General features: G+C 36.6%; 1 long non-coding RNA gene across 1 annotated transcript; it reads right to left on the bottom strand.

Moving 5' to 3' along the window:
- Nucleotides 1-6,243: 6,243 nt before the first annotated feature.
- Nucleotides 6,244-8,133, bottom strand: LOC132032549 (uncharacterized). Its single transcript, XR_009408508.1, has 2 exons — nucleotides 7,592-8,133; nucleotides 6,244-6,660 (listed from the first exon to the last, which is right to left on the bottom strand). It is a non-coding gene; the product is annotated as an uncharacterized LOC132032549 (long non-coding RNA).
- Nucleotides 8,134-11,476: the final 3,343 nt, after the last annotated feature.

Below are 11,476 nucleotides of genomic sequence, written 5' to 3'. Positions count from 1 at the left end.
GATGATGGTACCTTGAGGTACCGAGGGGGATTATGCGTTCCTGGGGATGTAGATGAGCTCGTAGAGCAAATTATGTCGAAAGCTCACAATTCCGGTATTCCATTCATCCAGGATCCACTAAGATGTATCATGATCTTAAAGAGATTTATTGGTGAAATGATATGAAGAAGAATGTAGTAGATTTTGTGGCTAAGTGTCCGAATTGTCAGCAAGTGAATGCCGAACACAAGAGGCCTGGCGGGTTAGCTCAAAATATTGATATTCCTATTTGGAAATGGGAGATGATAAACATGGACTTTGTAACAGGTCTACCTCGTTCATCCCAGTATTCCATGTGTCTATGTTGAGAAAAAAGTGTCGTAATACAGGAGACCGTTGGTTGTTCCCGGGCCGATACTATAACGGTTAAGGATGGTTTGACTTATGAAGAAATCCCCGTAGCCATACTTGATCATGAAGTTCGCAAATTGAGGACTAAGGAAGTTGCCTCAGTAAAAGTTTTATGGAAGAGTCAGAAAGTTGAAGAAGCTATATGGGAAGCCGAAGAAGATATGAAATCCAAGTATCCGTACTTGTTTGAGGAACCAGCAGAGAATGCTCAAGGCAACTAACCTCCATATCCATGTCATGTCCCTTACGTATTCATGTCTCATGTTTCACGTTCACGTTCACGTATTCAGTATTCATGTTTCCATGTAACCATGTCATGCCAGCTCAGTCCCCATGTTTCATGTCATGTTTTCTTCACACTCATGTATTCAGGCCATGTCCAGTCCCATTCTTAACCACGACCCATCATTCGAGGACGAATGATCCTAAGGGGGAGATAATGTAACATCCCGTAAATTCGAGTTAGGTGTGAATATATGAAACTAGTATAAAGATGATATTTTAGCTATATGAATCCATTCGGGATGAATTCGGGTGATAAACAGTCGTTTTTGAAGTCAAACCAAAAAGTGAAGTTCTTAAGGCCTTAAATTCGTCTAAGTCCGAGAACGTTACGCGCAATTATGGCCGCTTTTTAGGTACGGCATTAGGAATTTGTGAAAACTCAAAACATGAAAGTTGTAGACCTTTGAAATAACTTTCCAACCATATATTATGAAGCTCAAACGGAGCTCTGTGCTAGTAGTTATGCTCGTTTTACTGGACGCTATGCAGTCTGCGCGAAGTGCCCTTCAGGTGCGCGATGGCACACCAGAGGCAGTGTTCCTGCCTTCGCTGCGGGATCACCTTTATGAAGTGGGCCTCCAGCTGCGTGATCACCTACGCAAAGTGGGTGTCCAGCCACTTGGCCGCTCACCGAACACGACGTTTTAAAAGCCTAACTTCGTTATATTTATTCCCACTTCGTTTTAGACCAATTTTTCTGAGGTAAAGAACCCTAAAGAAATCTCTCAAGCCCTAAGGACGGAGCTCTTCTCTCCCAACCTTCAAGATACTTTAAGGTAAGCCTATTCCATGCATTCCAAGTCAATTCCAACATACGTTCATGGTCATTGAGCAAGAATTCATCATTCTTAACCTAGGGTTTTCAAGAAAACCCAATTAAAGGGATTCAAGACTTAAGCTTTGGGATTCTTCTTCAAAGTTCAGATTTTTATTTCAAGTTTGGAGTATTACCAGGTATGTAGGGTTACTATCTACATGTGGAAAAATCTTTGTTCTTCCCCACGCCACTTCTTTCATAAAATATGAAGTTATACGAAAACTAGAGTTTTTAACCATGCTCACTTATGATAACCACTAGTCCATGTACCATGCTATACTAAGTATTGAAGTATTATTAATCTATTATTGAGTTCTTGATATTTCATTTATGATTATTGAGAATCTGTACGTAATCCATGAAAACCCATGCTTTGCATTCCATGAGTTCTTACATGCAAGTTATAATTTATTATGTTTATTTTCAAGAAAATACTCTACATGCTTTACACGTTTTCATGCAAGAATACTATGAAGTGATATCCATGTACATACAAGTTATGATTTATTAAAACCATGGGCTCAAGTGCCACCTATTTTCCATGTTCATGTTTTTTTGGGAGTCGCACGGATTACGAGTAGGCTTCAAGACAAACTACGTTAGCCACCGTAGGACGAGGATCGCTCCGCCCATGTTTAGGATGATTCTTTAATAATGATTGGATCCTTTCATGTTATATTTATATCTCATATCCCCGGCAAGGTATAGAGCTCACGGGGGTGGGGTGGAAGGCCGAACCATGTTGTCGGTTATATTTATGCTCTCCCTACTTATAATATTTTTACTCATGTTATATATATATATATATATATATATATATATATATATATATATATATATATATATATATATATATATATATATATATGTTATACAATATACGATCATACGGATTCATTCGTATTCACATACTCACCGGCATGTCTCGTATGTTTTTCCATGATTTTATGTACACGTTGATCTTATGCCTTATATACTCGCACATTATCCGTACTAACTCTCCTATTGCTCGGCCGCGTTCATGCCCGCAGTTCGACAAACGGTATTTTGTCCGGCTCGGTAGGACTTCCACCAAGCGCAGTGGTTGCGCTCCACTTGGCTCGGGGCTGAAGTTCATTTTGGTATGCTATTTTGACTTGTGTATATGGATATGACGGGAGCCCTGTCCCGTCCTCTCTACAGCTTGTACTCCATTAGAGGTCTGTAGACAACGTATGTAGTTGGATGTTTATGTAGCCTCAGGGGCTCTTATTTTTGTTGTACGCATATGTAGTCGGCTGCACCGTTCGTCCCGCGTAGGTATGTATATATGTATATATATATATATATATATATATATATATATGTATGCTAGTTGCGAGTTCTTAATGCATCTGGAGATAGTATAGTTCAGTTATAGTTTATCTATGGGCCACCATATTGCTCAGTGACAGATGCAAGCACGAGTTGGGGGTGCTTGGTCAGTAGCGGCCGGGCACTCGTCACGACTCATCGGCTTGGGTCGTGACATATAAACTAACTGGGGTCTTTCCTTTTTTCCCTCCTCTCCACTGCATGGCCACTTGGGCCGAAGTCCAGCCATCCTATTGGGCCAAAAGCCCAATAGGGAAAATTCTTTCAAGTGTCTTTGAGTCCAAAAGAAGAAATGGAAGCTAATATATTGAAGGCCCAGTCATGGGTAAAAATGACATGAAGGCCCAACCATGGGTGAAAATGGTTAGGGTTTGGTACACCCCATTTCACTTTACTTTATTATATTTTCCTATTGTGCTCCATTGTATTGTATTCGTTACTTGTAAAACCCACAAACATTATTGGAACCATTATATTGTGGATTAGGCATCTTAGGCAAACGGTACATATGCCGTTTAGATTGACTTTAGCACCCCAACCTTTTTTTCAAAAATCTGGAAACAATGCGTACTGATTGTTGAGATAAAAATGGAAAACAAACTACCTTTTTTTTTTTAAAATAAGTGGTGAGCCAAAGAGGTCTGTCTTTAATAGGATGGTATAACGTGTAGCATAAAATTAAGTAAATGAATACATTAGACGAAAAATTTCTTTTTATCTTTCAAAGAACTCGTTAAAATATGTCTCTTTTCTCGTTATAAGTCAGTAAAAACGCAATGTTTTTAGGCCAAAACCCATCTAAGTCTTTTCCTTCAAACTGAATGTTTTCAAAGAATATTTTTTGGGTGAAAACCCATTTCAGTTTGGTTTTCCAAGAATAAGGATTGGTATAAAGTCACCATTTGGGCTAGGAAATTTTGTTTGATTTTTCTATATAAAATCTAAGGATAATAAAGGAAGACTAGGGCCCATAATGTAAGTGGCCAAACGAGGTATATTTGGGTCAAGGCCCACGCGGGCAGTTTCTTTAACTAAATAAAAAAGTTTCTTTGGGTCAAGACTCATTTAATTTTTTCCTAAGCAATGAACCCATGATCAAAGGTTTTTCCGCGCTAATGCCCATGTTTTTTAAATAAATTCAATGAAGTATCCTAAGGCCCAAAAATGAAATGGATTTTAAAGGGAAAATTTATCTTTTGGAACTAAATCTGGGATTTTTATAAAAGTATAAATATATAGCGAGTGTATTTTGTAAAGGGAACATATACAAGAGTTTTTAGGCCACAAACAATTCATTTTCCCTTTAAACCAACTGCGCAAAATAATAAAAGATTTCTTTCTTTTAAAAAGGGTCAAAACAGTCCAATTTACGCCTAATTTATAAAAACTTAGGTAAGGGTATTCTAAAAACGTATTAAGCAGATTAACCCGGCTCATGCGTGAGTAAAGCATGAATAGAACTTAAATCAATAAAGCAATAAATAAACTTTCCATCTTTTTCTATAGAAGACTACTATCTTTATATATAAAAGGAACTAATTATACCAGGATATCATAAATCCGAACCTAAATACCCTATATATAAAGGGGATATATTCAATTCTTTTTTCAAATAATGATATGCAACATGACAGTTTTTTGCGGGAAATAAACACTAAGTAAACAGTTCATGCAAATACTCACACATTGGAATTCGAAGGTCAACGTATAGTACGGATCCTTAATATTAGGGTGACTAACACCTTCTCTAGGGGATCACCAGAACCCTTACCTAGAACTTTGGATTAAGAAGGTTTTTTTTTTCACGGCATATGAATAAGCCCTTCAAAACTGTTTTTCCTAATTTCCTAAAAATTAGGTGGCGACTTTTCAAAACAAAGTCCTAAAGAGCACCAACGATTTCGAAGTAGCCTTTCCGAGCCCTAACCCCGCTCGTGAAAATAAGAACCGTTACAACTACTAATTAATGAAATTCCATGCTTAGATTAACCAAATCCATCAATTAATCTCACATTCATAGCCTAATATTCAATTAACAAATTTGATGCTAAGACTCAACTTCTCCAACTAGCTTTCTAGAATTTCACCATAGATTTCAAGCTTAGGAAGGTAAATAATTAAGAACAAGGTGGAAGAGACTTACCCCAAGATGAATCCACTCAGAAAACACTTCAAATCTCCCTTGAGTCACTTGGAGCATTAATTTTGGGAATGGGAAATGAATGGTTCGAATTAGGCATTTAATGAATCTGACTCAGCGTCTTCTGCTCCAACGGAAGTGGTTCTACTTTCGCGGATTTGCCTCGGCGGAGGACCATCCGCTGGGAAGGATTTCAGTAAAATCACAAGACTTCCGCACCTGCAGACCAAGCCTCGCTGAGGCGAGTCCGCTAGGGCGCACACCATAAACCAACATATTTCTGGTTTTTCACCAAGTTCACCGCAAATCCCGACATCCACCCGAGACCTCCCAAATACAAAACAGATATGCACACATACATAAAAACACACTACGAACGCACTCGTGGTCTCAAAATTTCCATCGGAGGTCTATTGATTGGGTCAACCCCCAAAGGCCAAAAATCGACTTTCCAACCATTAGCACAAAACGCACCCGAGTGCCTCGGGAACCGAACTAAATACCCCCACCAAGTCATAATCAACCCTCCGGACCTCCCGAAATCGACAAATTTTTAAAAAAGGTCCGTTTACTCAAAAGTCAACTATTGGTCAAAGATTTTTCGCTTTCAGGTTTTAATTCTCATAAGTTACCATAAAACTCGCTCAATTACCTCGATACTTGTCCATCCCCGAGGGTCAAAATCATACTAACAAGGCTCGGGGAAGGGTCAACGGGGAAAATGAGTCAAAAGTGCAGTAACGACCAAACGGGTCGTTACAAAATCAATCGCAACCGCTCATATAAATATCCAATGGCTTGCATTTTAAGAAAATGCATGTACGATAAAGGGTGATATCATGAAGCAATTCTTTTTAAAATGTTGAAATAACATCAGATAAATTTATGAGTTAAATCCACAAATCTTGGGTTGATGATTGAATTACTGAAAAAACAATCAAGATCAACATAAGAATCATTCGAGTAACTCGGAAATGCAGGAAAGAGAGGAGAAGAAATTAAAGAACACAGAAGAAAGAGCAAAAATAAAATTTGCATAAATAACATGAATTATCAAATTTTTGAATTTGCACTGAAATGATCTAGTTTGAACTAGAAGAAGATTGATGAGCACACTACATAATTATTACAAATTTAGTACTTTCACTATTTACAACCCCAGTTCTGAGTGCGTTGGCTCTAAAATTTTCTATATTCCACTTATAAAGAAGCTCCATTGTGTATCAAAAAGAATTTCACTGTCCTGTCAAAATAATCGAAGGTAAACGAACCTCGTTTCTCAATTATCAATAACCTGCTTATCAATAACTTACTTATCGTTCCAATCATTCGTGGTTGAATGATTTTCACTAGAGTGAACCGAATCAACTTCTTTTATCCTACTACTTTGTTTGCCCAATATCACTCTCACCATCCTCAAATATTGAGCTAATGTCTATCTCTTTCTTTACAAGTTTAACATAAATGAAAGTTTCATAGGTTAATGTTTTTTATTCCAACTTGGCAAATAACTAAATAATTTAATTCTAACTAATATAATAAAACGTATTACCTGTATTAACAGCGGGAGTAAGGTTATTTGATTCATCCGGGGATTGAGTAGCTTGAATAGTTTCCCCTGTAAGTGTAGTTTGTTTGAAGATACGTCCTCCTGGTGCCATTGATTTGCAAAATTCTACAAAAAAACACAATTATCTAGTTTTAGTATGTTCATAAGATGTAAACTACATTGGTTTAACAAAACCAATAGTTATATAAAATCACCAACCGTTGGTAACCAAAAGACAATCCAGAAAGAACATAAATCATCAAGCTGGAAAGTATCACACACCTCATTTGTTAAGAAGAGTTCACTGTCTTCTTGTCCTAATACTAATTGAACTTTTGAAGCATCACTAGCATACTAAAGAATCAGTATAACATACCAAAGATATATTTATGCACGAAATGTTCAAATTTGAAGGCACGGAAACTTTTTCGTAAACTTATATAAGCTACAGTGTTAAAAAGAGGCTGTGGGTCTAATAAATATTAAGCCTCGTGAAGAAATACCCATTGGCTTATACAAAATATTTAATTACCCTACAGAATATTCATCTCAAAAGATATCGGTTCAATTCGTCCGAATTCAAAGTGCCATTACCCCATCCGAATTCTAAGTGCCACGTCCAAGAAGTATCATTTGACTCAAACACATGCTTTAATACCATGTTTTCACAATCAATCCTTCCCTCGAAGCCCGAGGGTAAAACGCCAATATATGAACAAAACAGAGGAGAAATTATTTCAACAAAACAGAGGGGAAATTATTTCAAACGATGGCTTGAATAATGTCATGCTTCACTAGTTATGTTCAACACACCAACTGTAAATATACACACCACATGAAAGTGTAGTCTACACAAAGAAATTAGAGTCTTTCTGTTTCGAAAACTTATAGTAATTGATTTTCTCTAGCTTCTAGATTGATTATATGAGACAAAGATAAAGCAAGATCAATGGATGTGCAACAAATAATCAATGAACACATCATTCAAGATATGATTGTCACAAATAACTATCTATTTAATCTTTTTTAAACATAAAGTAGGAGGAATGATACATACCTGGTCTTCTTGCTCAGGTGCAGAAATTCTGCTTCACTTTCCAATATAACTTCTTCGTTTATTTTCTCATGTATATGGTGGTTATCCTGAAATTCTTTTGGAGCCAAATTCCTGAAAAAATGTAAGCGCCAGAAGACGGTTTCTTTTTCCATTTTTCAGCTTTCTGTAATTCTCTTTGGTGGGAATTAGAAGAGCGATGAGTTTAAAGGAAGCAGTGCTTCTGATTACACCCAAAACTTGGGAAGTGGAGAAGTGCTCGGCCAACTTTCTTTTAGTCTAATCTTTATCTCTTCCTCCCCCTAATATTTAGCTATTTAGAAATTATAATTTCACACACAGAGATATACGACCCAGCCCTCGATATACCTTAGAAATTATAATTTCACTCACACAAATATACAACCCAGCCCTAGATATACCTGAAGAGGAGATATAACTCATAAATTATGAAAGGGAGACAAACATGGGATAAAGAATTTGGGGGAGGAAGATCAAAGAATATTGATGAAGAATTTGGAAAGGTTTAGAAGTTTGAAGCCAACTAAATAAGTATAAATACAAGTAAATAAAGAGACCAAAAAATTAAAATGGCTCTTGGCATCAATAATATGAATGAACATTATTTATTATAAATGTATTTAAGTTTTTGTATATATTAACATAAATTATTTCAATATATTTTAAAAGGGGATAGATGTCCATCAATATTTTAGGGATATTTTTGTCTTTCAAATTTAGGCTTAGGACCTTCTCACTATATATATATATATATATAACTTTTACGATACATAATATTTTTGTTAAAGGAATACCACTAAGAATTAGGGGTGTTCGCAAACCGCTTTATCCGATAAACCGATAACCCAATAAGATTATATTAAAATTACCCTTTTATCCCTAATTTATTAGTGATTTTAGATTTTAAATACAAATACTATTTCCTAAATTGTTACTTTCGTCCTAGGACTTTACTTCCCCAGACGACAATTTAGTTAGCTCAAACTATAGCTCTCGCCTCACTCGACCAGAAAGAAAACAAGTTTGTTTTAGGGTGTGTTTGGTATGAAGGAAAATGCTTTCCGGAAAATGTTTTCCTTTTTTCTCTTGTTTGGTTACACTTAAAGATCTTGGAAAATGTTTTGCAATGGGAAATGTTTTCCTCCAAATAGGAGAAAATGTTTTCCTTAAAAATTAGAGGAAAAAAGTTTTCCGGATTAGCAAAAACACACCAACTCATTCCCCAACCCACCCCACACACCCCACCCCCAACTCCCCCCACCACCCCAAACCCTACCCCACTACCCACCCCATCCCAAACCCCACTCCACCGCCCCCACCGCCCTACGCACCCCTACCTTCCACCACCCCCACCACCACCCAACCCACGCCCTCCCTCCCCCCCCTCAATTTTTTTGTAAAAAAAATTGTTTATGTTTTTTCACACCAACCACCCCCCGACCCCACCCCTCACCAACCCCTCCAAAAAGGTTTAATTTTTACTATTTTCATAATAATCAAGAATACGTGTATAAGAGCCTGTTTGGCCTAGCAGTTAAAAACTGCTTATTTTGAGAATTTTTTTTTTTTAAATGCTTTTCAAAATAGTACTTTTGGTGAAAAGCCGTTTGTGTTTGGCTAATACATTTGAAAAGTGCTTTTGACTACTTTTAATAAGCAGATTGTGTTTGGCTATTCTTCTTAAAAAAATGCTTTTGAGTGTCAAATTATGAAAAGGGATAAGTATCAACGAACGTTTACTATCAAGATTATTTTACAGAGAGAAATTGTTTTAAAGATCTATTATGAAAGACTTTAATTAAGTTTTTACTTTTATTTAATTAAGATTTAAAAGTATATGTTAAAATTTTCAATTAATATAATACATATATAGATAAAAAAAAATATTAAATATTGTTATGTAGTCAAAACATTTATATACAACATAGATATTCTCGGAATTCTTCTAATCAAAACATTCAAAACAAACTAACTGCAATATGAGTTGTGAAAAAATTTACTAATATATATAGTACTACTTGATATATTAGCTTGTTTTGTTCATGGATTTATTGTCACTATGGGTGTGTCTGGTACGAAGAAAAATATTTTTTGCAAAATGTTTTCCTATTTTCTTTGTTTGGTTGCACTTAAGATCTTGGAAAATGTTTTCCAATGGAAAAGTTTTCCTCCAATAGGAGAAAAAGTTTTCCTCCAATAGGAGAAAAAGTTTTCCTCCAATAGGAGAAAATGTCTTCCTTAAAAATATGAGGGAAAACATTTTCCGGATTAACAAAAACACACCAACGCATTCCCCTTCCCCAACCCACCCTCTCGCACACCCCACCCCCAACTCCACCCCTCACACCAACAAACCCAACCCCCTCCCCCACCACCCACTCCTCCCCTACCACCCCAACCCCCGGACCCCACCCCTCACCAAGCCCCTTTTTTTTTGGGGGGGGGGGGGGGGTTTACACAACCCATCCCCTCTCTCCCGACCCACCCCCACCACCCTCCAAAAAAGAATTTAATTTCCATTTTAAAAACTTTTTTTTTTTTTGGTTTTCTACACCACCCAACCCCCCCCCCTCCACTTCCTACCCCACCTCCCAACCACCAATTCAAAAACTTCATAGTGATTTTTCTTTGAATATATGCAAATGCTCTTGAAATGATTTTCCAATAAGGAAAATGTTTTCTCGGAAATTAAGTGGCTTTCCTACTCATTTTTTTGTGTTTGGTACGCAAATTGAAAATGTCATTTTAAGAGCATTTGCATATACTCAAAGAAAATCACTATGAAGTTTTTAGATTCGGAGTGCAACTTTTGATGGTGGGGAGTACGGTTAGGACGGGGTTGGGTCGTGTAAAAAAACAAAACAAGAAAACTTTTAAAAACCTTTTTAAAAATGAAAATTAATTTTTTTTTGGAGGGTGGTGGTTGGGGGGGGGGGGGTTGGGAATGCATTGGTGTGTTTTTGTTAATCCAAAAAACATTTTCCCCCAAATTTTTAAGGAAAACATTTTCCAAGATCTTAAGTGCAACCAAACAAGAGAAAATAGGAAAACGTTTTTCGTCATACCAAGCACAACCTTAGTAATAGCGTCTTGAATTTGCTTTTTTTTGTCTATGCATGAAGGCAGTGTATATATCAACAAATGAAAACAAGAAAAAGCAACAAAAAAATAGAGCATTTTCTTATCGGTTAAACCGAACCGTTAAGGATCCAACTGATTAACTGAAAACCGATAATAAATATATTATTGGTTTGTTATCGGTTTAGCATGTTTACAGACTGAAAACCAATAAACCTAACCAATAATACACAAAATCAGACTGAACCGACCGATAAGCACCCCTACTAAGAATGAAGCCTAGTGGGTAATTCTATAAATAAAATCCAAAAAGTCCTTGTCTCTTACATACCCGAAAATTAACCTTCAAAACAAATAAAACGCTTATAAGCATTTTTAGAAAGGAAAAAATCGCCTAAGAATGATTGTACAATGCGAAAAGCTAGACATAGGAAACTATACATTTTGTTTTGCCTCTGATTTTGCTTTCTATGTATGACGTTGATGCCTCCTCTTCCTTGAGGTTTATCCAGATGTCAGCCATACTGATTTTTTTCGCTTTGCGCACTCTCACTAAAAAATTCATAACTGGAGTTTGGAGAGGTCATCTACCTTCAACATGTTTATTGCTTTTGTCTTTTCGAGCAACCAAACTCCAAGTATATGACCATCCTCGTTGTTGGAGAGGTCATCTACCTTCAACATCTTTGATGCTTTCTTCAAGGCGGGAATTCTAAATTGTTCAAAGCTCTCAAATTGAAGTATGATGGTTCTTTCTTCAATCTTTGGTGACGCAATAGATCACCTATG

Source organism: Lycium ferocissimum, chromosome 10 (assembly GCF_029784015.1).
Source record: "Lycium ferocissimum isolate CSIRO_LF1 chromosome 10, AGI_CSIRO_Lferr_CH_V1, whole genome shotgun sequence".
Taxonomy (NCBI): Eukaryota; Viridiplantae; Streptophyta; class Magnoliopsida; order Solanales; family Solanaceae; genus Lycium; species Lycium ferocissimum.
This window is presented reverse-complemented; position numbering and strand designations above follow the sequence as displayed.